Source organism: Miniopterus natalensis, chromosome 3 (genome assembly GCF_054644295.1).
Source record: "Miniopterus natalensis isolate mMinNat1 chromosome 3, mMinNat1.hap1, whole genome shotgun sequence".
Lineage (NCBI taxonomy): Eukaryota > Metazoa > Chordata > Mammalia > Chiroptera > Miniopteridae > Miniopterus > Miniopterus natalensis.
Window position 1 is genome coordinate 18,310,225 of NC_142083.1, and position 12,598 is coordinate 18,322,822.

Consider the following 12,598-nt stretch of genomic DNA (forward strand, 5'->3'; position numbering starts at 1 on the left):
ATGTGCCCTGACTGGAATGGAACTGGTGACCTGTTGGTTCATCGGTTTATGCTCAACCACTGAGCCATACCAACCGGCCATTAATTGATTCTCACATGCACCCTGGCCCAGGATTGAACCCACAACCTTAATGTATTGGGACAATGCTCTAACCAACTGAGCTACCAGGCCAGGGCTCATAACTCATGCTTTTTTTTTTTTTTTTAATATATCTTTATTGATTTCAGAGAGAGGAAAGGAGAGGGAGAGAGAGTGATAGAAACATCAATGATGAGAGAGTCATTGATCGGCTAGCCTGCAACCCGGGCATGTGCCCCGACCGGGAATCGAACCCCGATTGCCTGGATCCTAGGTCGACACTCAACCACTGAGCGACACCCAGCTGGGCCATAACTCATGCTTTTAAGCATCATACTAATCATTGCCAAGTTTATTGCTCTCTTTTTAACATTCTGAAATGATGTATAATTCCAAATTTAAGAAAACTTTGATATCCTTTCCAACCCCTTACTTTACTTATATAATCACAGCTTTTATTTAATTATTAATATTGTATTTAAATAATAAAACAATTAGAAAATTAAACAGATCTCATAACATTTCATTATCATCCCATGTTTAGACCTTTTTGCCAAAATGAAAAAGGCATGAATTCAGTAGGTCGCAGGGACATGCAAATAGAGCCAAATGGACAAAGTGTAAGAATTGTCTAATACTAGAAATGAATCCTTTTTTATCTGAGAAATGTATCATCAAATTAATGTTTACAACTTTCTGGTTCAAAGAGAACACTGAAGATAGTCTGTGTATCCCACAACACTATCCAAAATGTAGTAACAAGTGAATCTTAGTACAGGCCTCATTTCAATGGCACTGTTAAAATCATTGATTTTTAAGGCACATAAATGAATGGATAGCTTGTGCCCATTTAATCATGGCCTAAATTGACTAATTTATTGACTACCTTCCTCCTCTGGGCAGAAAAATTGTTTTCTCTCTCTGATCTGTCTCTCAATAAGTTAACTAGAAACAATAACTCACAATGGAAGAGTTAATTAGAACAAGAATAGTAGCTAAGAGAGGAAGTGCTAAAACACAGAGATGTCTAGGGAGCTGAATCGTCTACCTTCCTCATGCAGTACAGTGTGTTAGTTCAAAATCCAATCGAGCATCTAGTAAGTGTTGTGATAGGTGCCAGGATATAAATACTACATGAAATGAGCTTGTAGGTGAGATGTTTTACTAATAAACAGCCACACCATATGATTAGATGCCAAGAGTGTTCTAAAATTCCATGTGTTGAAAGCAAATTCACTTTTCAAGAGAGGAACCTGAATGCCTTTGTGTAGACGTTGTTTACATGAAGCCTCTAAAGAAAGTCAGGTCTATCCAACAAGGAGTCCTGGAGAAATGAAGCACCAGGTAACAAGCTGAATTATTAATATTATATATAAGCATGTGTGTATATTCAAGAGTGTATGTGCACATGCATCTAAATTTAGGGAAGTGAACAACCCAAGAGAAAAACAAGCCATTGTTATCCATGGAAGTGGAGTCCTTGGAGTGCTGAGGCAAAAAAAAATTTCCTGAGGCCCCCATGAGAGGATGGGGTGTTGTGGAAAACTTTATTGATGATGTAAAGTTAAGGGGATTCCTCTCCAAGATTTCATCTCTGTCCATCACTCAGTGGAAGAAGTCCAATCTTGTCTTTAGCAGGGTCAGAATTAAGGCCACTGACCAGAATTTCTATTCCATATTAAAGTATAGTCCAGTCCAATATCTAACAAGCTTAGCTTGTGTTCCCAGCTGCAGTCCATTGCATGTGGGATCCGCACAGCCATGGGCCATTTGGCTGTTTAAGGTCACATGATAGGTGACCACACAGGACAAGTGTGGGTCACAGAGCAAGAGAGTACAAGAGAACAAGGGAAGCAAGAGAGAGGGGAGTTTCTTGGGGATTTTAACCTTCCAAGATTTTGTGTGCTTACAGTTGCTCCATTCTTCTAGCCGATGATCTTTTTCCCAGGCTAGACCAACAGGCAAGCACCTTCCTACATCACCCTGACTTTTCTGTGCACATACCCATCTCCCTTTTTGTTCTATCCCACCCCGCAGTGATCTGCAGGGAATGGACCAATGGTTCCCTGGGGAGCATGAAGCTATAGCTTCCTGGTAAAACTGCCCAGATGACCATGCTTATAATGTCTTCCCTCCCCTTTGCTTTCTTTCTAGTATTAATATTAATAGCTAGCTAATAATGACAATAACACCATGCCTTTAAATAGGCAATTTACAGAAAAAGAAATACAAATAATTGACATATTTCTAAAAAATGTTCAACCTTACTAACAATGAATTGCAAAGGAAAAGAACATAAGTCATTATTTTTACTTTATAATTGTTAAAACTTAAAATCCAATGTTGGTAAGGTCATGGGAAATCAGACAATTCCACTGTGGAAAGGAGTATAAAATAGTACTTTTTAGACCAATTTAGAATCTGATATTTATCAACATCTTCTATCAGGTATATGATAAGATATGTGATAATCTGTTAAAATGAACACTTTTTGACAGTGAGATTAGTGGCTAGCATCCAGGAGGAAGAAATTTTTTCACTTCCTATACCTTGTGTGTTTAACATTGAAAATATAATACTATGGTGCCTGCAATACGATGGTTTATAAGAAAAAAATATATTTGATCACTCAGGTGACTAAAATATATTTCTCTTATATATTTGGTCTTTGTTCAAGGTTCCTGGTCACAGCTCCCAAAACCCTTGTAATTTCCTAAGTGTTGAGAGAGTGACAAAGCTGTCTTTTGTTATGTTTATGAGGTGGCTTTTGGAAAGCACCTAAGAATGGAGGCTGGTTGCCAGAGGAACCAACCTTGTGATTAGAGGATTGGAAATTTCAGTCCCAACCACTGACCTCCAGGGACGGGGAAAGGTCTGTACCTTGAGTTAAATTAGTAATGGCCAATGATCTACTCAGACATGCCTATGAATGAAGTCTCCATAAAATGCCAGAAGGATTAAGTTCAGAGAGCTCCCTTTGGTGAACACATGGAGATGTGGGGAGAGTGGCAGCCCTGGAGAAGGCAGGGCAGCTCCAAGGCCCTTCCCACATACCTTGCCTTATGCATCCCTTCCATCTGGCTGTTCCTGAGTTATATCCTTTTACAATAAATTGGTGACAGTAAATACAACGTCCCTGAGTTCTGTGAACCACTCTAGCAAGTTATACAAATCCAAGGAGCAGTCACTGGAACCTCTGTCAATCCGGACTTGTGACTGTGTTTGAAGTCAAAGGAGGGGATCAGCAGAATCCCCAATGTCAGATCTCCCAGTTCGTCAGAAGCACAGGTTACAACCTAGACTTTCAATTGATGTCCTAAGTGGACGTGAGGGCAGTATTGTAGGACTGAACCTTAATCTGTGGGATCTGACGCTATTTCTGGGTTGACAGTGTCAGAACTGAGTTGTATTGCAGGATGTCCAGCTGGTGTCAGTCAGAGCATTGCTTGTTGGAGGTGTGGGGAACCCCACCTCTCTCTCTCCCTCTCTGTCTCTCTCCATACACACATATGCACACACACATGCTGAAATTGGGTCCAGAAACCAAATCAGTGACCAAAAATGAAGATAAATGCACTATCAGAGGGAATATTTTCTAAAAGTTATAATTTAAACAATCTTTCAAGATAAAAAAACATATTTTTTTCTATTTTGTAAATTTTAATAATCAAATATTTGGATTTCTTAGGGAAGAAGGTAGCTCTAGTATACTAATGCACAGAAACACAAAATTATAATTTTAAGTCATTTTCAAACACAGAATGTGAATTATAGTAAATATAGATTTATAATAAAAAATAAAAACATAGCCAAATACACATCGCTACACTATATCACAGCAAATCGTACATTATATTTAATATGCTTTCATAATGCACAGTGCCTTAGTTCATGTTTCTGAGAAGATGCTAAGTTTCCAGAGAGCACTATTCTGAAGCTGATAAGAACACAGGCTCCAAATTCCTTAAGGAGGGGATTAGAACCTTGGCCCAAGGGTTTACCGACTGAGCCACTCCGGGTAATCTGCCCATAGGGGCTTTGCCCTTGATATTTCCTCTACCTAACATGCTCTTACTTAATCAAGATCATGGTTCTCTGCCCCACTTGACTCAGATCTCTACTGTGATGCTAGCGTATCAGAGCCATCGACCCCAGCCTCCTGTTTAATATACACCACCAACTTTTCTGTTATTACCAAGAAAGCATTCCTTACTCTACCTAAATTTTCCTTTTAATCCTCACCAAGACCTAGAAAATGTATTTATTTTATTGTCTATCTACCCTGCTAGATTGTGACTCCATGACCTTAGGGATTATGCGTATCTTTGTTCACTGGACAAGGGAGTCAGCAGAGCAGACATCCAATAACTATTTGTTGAGTAAATGAATAAATGAGGAATGAGCAGTTCTAAGTCTCTTTTTTTCATTTATAAAATCAAGATAATAATAACTACTTCCTGTGGTTGTTTCTAAGGTATTTAAATACAATTAAATATTCAGCACATTTTCTGGCACATAGTCATCATTTCATATGAATTGAAATTTTTATTTCTTGTCTTGGTTTTCTACAATTTCATTGATTTTCCTTTTTGAAGAATCTAATCAATAAAAGTGATTTTTTTTTTCTTAAGTCCATTATGTTTTCCTTTTTTCTCTAAATGATTTTATGTCATTTTGTTTATTGATTTTTACATAGGCATTATTGCATTTATTAGTCTACCAAATTTTTAATGTCATTATGTAATTTGACTTCTATATGATTGTTGTCAAGTTTTTAATTGCAGTAAGTCCTCCTCAGGAAATTATACTAAAAGGTATTTGGGGGGAATATAGTTTAAAAGTCTATAACAGAAAGTTCTACTCACTGTTGTTATGAGAATTAAAGATGGTTGTGACTAAAGGGTACAGTCTGTTTACATGAACAATACACACATTTCTTTGACAAAATCATTTTACAGAAAATTATTCCAAAGTACATAGAACAGTGGGCTTGCTTGTTCCAAAGTACATAAAAAAGTAGGTTTACAAAATTTAAAGTTTGGCATGATTGCTATGTCTGATCTTGATACTTTACTGGATATCTTCAATGTTCCTGATAATATGTTTTTGTTTTTCTCTAAGATTGCCGTTATGGTTAAAATTATCAAAATATAAATATTTGTTGTTGCATTCAAGATGTTGGGAAGTATCCAAGGATAGCTGCACCCTTCTGTAATTCATCTCAGTACAAATCAGATAATGGTGAAGGAAATTTAAGAATTATAATCTCATACCTAGAGGATATGTGATTTTACATCATTCTGTGTTCCAGTAAGTGGACCCTGAGAATCAGGCCACCCTAGAGAGACTTCATAACCTATGCCTGAATCTAAATTTTAAAAGCTATTTCCTTCCAGTCTTAGTTTCCTCATCTATGAAATGCTGGCTGCTTAGATAAACATCACTTCTTATCTAGATCTATTCACTTATAACTTGCTCTTAGGGCTCCATGAAAGAAACAATCAGTTCTGCATAACTACCAGCAAACCCTAACTAAAACTTTGGGAATTTCCTTGGGTGACTGATTAATATATACAGTCAAGGAAAACAACTTATAAAAACAGTTCCTTTGTTACTGAAAATTTAAGTGACAGTTTAGAGAAATATTTTCCCTCTAAGGAATACTTGAGAATGTATTTCTTTTCTATTTTCACATCAGTCACAGCACATTAGTCAGAATCATTCTCTCCTTCTACTAACTACTCTAGTACTGAAATGCCTTCATCAGTCATATGGAGCATTACAGACATGGCTTCTTTAGTCTGTTTGATCTCGATTATTAGGCCAAATAAATCCTTGTTTAAAAGAGATTTTATGAGAATATAAAATATACGTGAAAAGTCAAAAATTGAAAAGGCCGTTCTGTTAAGCTAATGTTGATACGATTTATAAATTTTATCACAATCTTAAAGATAGTCAGATTTCTTAAAGTTTAGGATTAAATGTTTGTCTCATTGTTGAGAATCTAATACTCATTTTCAAAAACAGAATGTTAAGGAACATTGACCTGAACATATTAATTATCCTAGAAGATCTTGGTAAAACTCTATGGCAAAAAGCAGGATCAGAAAATATTATGAGTAAAATTCTCCCAGTTGCAATGGTTTAAAAATATTTTTAGCCATGAGATTTTGGCACCCAGGAGTATATCTCCCCATTACCACAAGACGTGAATGCAGGGAACTTTAGCCATTAGGAAGCACCACTGCCTGCTAGACAAAAGGCTTTTCAGAAATACTATAGAGCTTCCTGGTCAGAGGGGAAAGGGTTTTTTCACACTGGACAAGCAAATTACCTGGGTTCAGGTGAAGGAGCCCTCCACTGGTGGGTTCCAGGTTCCAAAAGGCACAGAGTTCCCTAAAATGATATTGTTGGGAAGGGGCTGATGAGAGTTCTGTTCTTAGCCCCCAGGCATTTCCCACCACCTTTTCTATCTGTGTTTATTTTTTTTCTTTTTCCCACAGGAAAGCTCTCAAAGATGTGCTTCTGTAGCAGAGAATGTAGACAGGCTTCTTGATTGCTCTGAGAGCTAGAGTCAGCATTCCAGGAGATTTTTATGGACTTCTTAGGCTGACACTTTGCCATGAGCATTTAGTTTCCCTTCACATCTTAAAAAATACTCTGGCTTCCTCTTTCATTAAAGAGGACTATGCATACTTTTTATTTCAAATTTCAATTCTGACTAAAGGGACATGCACACAAAGAGAAAGTAATTTGTGGGGGGGGGGGGAATGTAGTTGTTCTTCTAAGGTAATAGACGCAGGAGCATGAAAGGAAACAGCCCGACGTGTATTTCTGGCCTCTCTCCTGGGTTCTCAGTGACTTCTGACTGCACAGGGTGAGTTTTCCACGATGCGCTGAGTCAACCACATGCCTTCCCTCGCCAGAAGCCACAGTGAAGATCACAAAATGCTAGAACCCGTCATTGTCACTGCTTTGCCTGCCTTGTATTCCTTCCTATCCCCCACTGTCACCAAGGAGGCAACCTTCTACCGTGTACGTCTTTCTTTCCCCTGTTGTTTTGCGTCAGTGTGACAATTGCATCTGGTTTGTGTTTTCTGAATATTCCATGGGATAGTGCGGGTGAGCATTAATCTCCACCACATAACCATCATCAGGACCGAAAGGCTTCCCATGTGCATATCAGTTCTTTTTCTTTTCTTTCCTTTGGGTTCTTTTTTGGGTGTTTTTTTGTTTGTTTGTTTTTGTTTTTTGGGGGGTTTTTTTGGTCCTACTTATCCAGTTACTTGTATGATTGGAAGAAGAATTTTCCAAAATCTGTGACTTTTTAACAGCCATCAGAATCAAATCTTTCCAAAGCCTTAATGCACAAAGGCAAGATCTCTAACTTTAAAGATTCTAACAGATGTTCTTATTTTTACATAATATGATGCACTTTACTTTTTTTACTCTATATGTCTTAAATGAATTTTCCAGCTGACTGAGAGCCTGATCAACATACTCAAGGGACAGGTAAAACGGAACAGTCTCAAGTTGAATTCATTTTGTTTTCCTTTGATACTATCCCTCTTCCTTTTAATAAATCTTTTCTTTTCCATATTTATAATCAGCCCTATTTTTTACAGTTCCTAAGACTTCTAGTTACTCATTGGATACTCAAGCATATGTTTTAATTATCATAGCTATATTATCTCTTGATTAGTCACCTTCAGAGAAAATTTGCTGAACATATACATTTGGAAAGAAAATAAGAATTTATTTTTCCCTATTGAAGTTACAAAAGGTTTTGTTTTGTTTTTCTGTATAAAATTAACATAATGCAATACTTTTCTATTCTTGTTCATTCAGGCATAATGCCTTATGTCTAGGGCCACAGTGATTTATTTGGTCCAAATAGTTAACTCATACCAAACCAGGACTATCACAGACCTTCTCAACGTTATTTCAACCTACATTGAAAGAGGTGTTATTCTGTTCTCTTTCCTGGCAAAAAAAACTTCCAAGTATGTGAGCCTGGGCTGGTAGGTAAATATCTATAACTTCTGTCATAGAAATAGATTCCAGAAGGAGAGGCAAAGGAGTCTTCTTTTCCGTTGAATTTATGGACACCTTTGCCCCTTGCAATTGCTTGAAGACAAGATTCATTTTAGGCCCAAGCAAATCTGAATTGGTCTTTTGTCCCCTGTAACCAAAGAATTCTACAGAATATAAATTTAAAAACTAAATTGAGAAAGGGAAATTAAATGTTTTTCATCTTTAGAAAGATATTCCCAGGATATTTTCACTCTTAATTTCCACTAAAGAACCAAAATAGGTGTGTTCTACAAAATAGTTATCAGTATTCCCCAGAACTGTCAAGGTGATAAAAAAGAGAAAAGTTGAGAAACTGCCATAGTCAAGTGGTGCCTAAGAAAACATGATAACTAAATGTAATGTGTATCCTGGGTAAGATCCTAGAATTGAAAAAGGATATTAGGTAAAAACTAAGGAAATCTGAACAATCTATGAAATTTAGTCAATAATAATGAACCAATAATGGCTCATTAATCTTGACAAATGTAACATATTATTGTACAATATTAATAATAGAGGCAACTGAATATGGGGTATATGAGAATTCTCTGTATTATTTTCTCAATTTTTCTATAAATCTGAAACTATTCTAAATTCTTCTCAAATTTATTTTTTTAAGTCATTACTAACATGTGAACTGTATTATGAAAAGGTATTATCATCAAAAAGCCTGGAGAGAATCCCATGCAGAAAAAAACAAATTAGAGTAATATCCATGCAACACTGATTCTGGCATTGAAAGTCTCTCTTATTTCTTGGTTTCTCCTATAATTCACAGTAGGTATTACTAGTGCTTACCTTGTTCTGTCTGACTTTGGGTTCAGCTTTATTATTGGTTCATGTGCATTAGAACCATTCATGACTCTCAGTCTTAAATGGTTTATGGGTGAGTAGTTTTCACCATCTATCTTACCCAATGTTGCCAACAACATTTTTAATTTTTGGAGTATTTTTTCTATGATACAATTTGTCAATGGTGGTGAAGGGTGTTGTTGTTTTTTTATGGATCATGTTTTTGGTACAAGTTTAAGAGCCCTTTTTTCTAGCCCTAAATCCTGAAGATATTCTCCTTTTTTTGTTTTTGTTTTTTTTTTCCTAGAAGTTTTAGAGTTTGATGTTGTATATTTTAATGTGTGGTTGATTTAAGTTTATTTTGTATAAGCTGTGAGACTTAGGTCAATGTTTTTGGGTTTTTTGGTCCATTGGATATCCACCTCTTCCAGTATAATTTGTTGAAAAGACTATCTTCCCTCCATTTAATTGCTTTTGTGCCTTTGGGAAAAATCAGTGGGTCTATTTTTGCATTTTTTTATTCTATGCTGTTGTTCCATGTATCTATCTTTCTTCAAATAAAAATAAAATAAAACTTAAAATGCCTGGTCTACTCACTTATTATTCTTTGATACCACCCCAGTCAGGATGGGGGAAAGGCTGGTAGGTTTGAAATTCTGGACTCCTCACTCAGACCTAGGTGGCTGGGGTGAGAGTGGGACATAATTTATTGCTGTGCTGATTGGAATTAATGTGATAGTTAGTGTTTAAAAGTTCTCTGTCTTTCTAGGCTGCCTGTTCACGGCCCTTTTGCTAGAGAGAGCAGGATTTTGCTGAGGCATTTGTCTTTGCCTACTGGTGTTTATGAAGTCCTACCACTTAAATTTTTATAAATTAGCTGTCATAGTGTTCTTAAGATTTCCCCCTAGAAAGTTGTAAATGTTTCCTAGGGGGCTGCTTTACAAATACTTCAAGACAGTTCTCAGCTTCTTCCGCTCCAGCATCCTTACCTTGCCAACATATCCACATCCATGCACAAGACCATTTTGCTGGACATAGCTTGTCTCAGCATCTACTTTCAGTGCCACCTCTTGCACCACTAAGGTGTATGACTTTGTGAAAGAAATATGGTCCTCTCTAGCAAATAAGCCATCCTTCCTTTAAAAATGTCTACAACACAACTGAAAACAAGTAGTGCTTCTAACAATATTTTATGAAAATATTATGAATCAAGAATAACATATACGCCACAGAAAGGTGATTTCCCATATTACTTCTCTAGCCAACCCTGGACTAAGATTTCTATGCAGTTAACCTTATGCCTTGTTTTTATCTGCAGGCTCATCTCCGTGGGCAGCTTCCTCATTTTCACACTGCAGATTGTCTAGTCTAACTCTTCTTGGACTCAGATAAAGGGAGAGTTGGAAAGGGAAGGATTTAAAAAATTTTAAAAATAAGCTTAAAATTATTTGTAAGGGAACAATAGCTTGTATTTTTATGTTTAACTACAGGATTATGATGTATAAAGTTAGTGAACTCAGAGGAACATATTCCATATACCATTTAGTCAGACATAGAAAGAAAAAGACAAGAAGATAGGAAATAGCTGAAGACTTTTAGATTGTTTATTTTATTTTGTTTTGCTTTTTTTTCTTTTCTTGCAATAAAAAGCAAGATTTAAGTGAGTACACAGTTGGAGGTAACCAAGGAGAGCAGAAGGTTTGGCAAAGACTAAAATGACAGTCACCAAATCTGGTTGTCTCAGTTACAACAAATCCCAGAAAAGTCTCATGTATGGATAAATACATATGAAAATGAAGCAAATAATACTTGAAGCCGAGTGAATTTCCATAGGTCATCTAGATGGGAGATCCTGGGAATTGTCTGAGAGTTGTTTGAATAGGACACAGGAGGAGATCTAATGCAAAAAGTGTGGGTGGTCAATTAGTGGCATTTACCAATCCCGTGGGAGGTGAACCTGTTCCCGCTTCCTCTTGGTCATGTCTCCTGTGGGTACAGTTATGTCCAGCACAGGTAATCCAAGGGTTTGTGATTTTTTGCATAACATTCCCTTTCCTCCTAGTCAACAAGACAGTGTAGGAGGTGGGGTGGGACTAGAGGAAATAGGGTAGGGGCAGAAATAGATAATTATTTTGCTCTCCTCATGAAGATACCCCTTAACTATTCATTTCTTACTATAGAATCAAGCTTTCCCTTGAAGACTGAAAATAAAACTGATCAATTCCTTGAAGGGTCAAACTCACTTCTGATGGTATTCAAATTCACCATGATGGTAGTTTTTTTCCTTTATTTAGACACTAGGAAGACTAAATACATTCTGATATTGGTACATTTTCTACAGCTTTCCGTTTCATCCATAGTCAACTTGTTGGGCTTGCAGAGTTAGTATTAGAGTTAGTAATCACTGGCCTGAAAACCCAGAAGGAACAAGACTTGCAATCAGAGACTGTGGTTAAAACCTGATGTTGTGTTTAACAATGATAATCCATACAGGCTTTTCTCAAAATTATTATTTGTTTGCCAAAATTGAATTTTCAGTAAATTGAAAATGAACATGCGTGAAACTGTGGATATGCTGAATGTTAAAGATTCAATTATTCTTTTTATCACTCTTCTAGTACATTAGTCTCAAACCAAAATATCAGTCTTTCTTTCAATGCATCATAGATTAGCATTTTAAGTTTAAGATTTTACTCCAAAAATATGCATTTCATCTGATAGAGTTATCAAATAAGGCTTTTCCTTCCAGATTAAAGATATGGTAAGCTACCTAATTACGACGACTACAATTTTTCTTCCCACTACAGAATGCATTGAAGCTTCTTCTGTATCAGGAAATGTCATTACAAATCTTGACATTGTAAAAATTGGTAAGTTATACATCTTTTGCAACATCGGTTACTAGCCATGATTTTTGTTCTGAGATCAATATACTTACTCATCACTTTTCAAATGGCCTTTTAGACTTTGAACTTTTAGGCTAAAGAACTCATTGGAAAATTAGATTCTGAATCTATGCTTTGTACACACTTTCATTTACACAGGAAGATGCTTTACATTAAATTACTGTCACTGTGATTTTAGAGGCAGAGAGCTCTTCCCACCCTCTTTTACATATTTCTATAATTCATCATGTGTTTAGTGGCTGAAGCTGCAAACCTGGTTCATCTGCAATAATATATAGTGTTTGATTGTCCTCAAATTTTTAGAATATTTTTACTCTTTCCTTCTAAATGAAACTTTAGACTTATGACTTTGCTTTGCACTAGACAACCTTCTCACCATAAATATTCCTGAAATGACTGTGGAGTTGTGAACATGATCTGGTCAAAAGCAGTAAAATGACTGAACTAGGCCATAGTTATGACTACTGGGTAAATAAATTGTTCAGTCTAACTGACGGTGAAAACAATTGCTTCCTAATGAGTGGAGGGGGAAGAATTTAACAAAATTATGTAGATGAGAAGTACTGACTTAAAGTCACCCACTGATTTATTCACTTCTGGAAGGAACACATGTCTATACATTACAGAGAACTCCCACTCTGGACCACAGGGAGAAACAAAACAACAACAACAACACCAAAATGTGTAGAAAGAACCTTCCCAGATTTACTCAACCCCAAAGTCTCTCCTTCAAATGGGACAAGTGATAA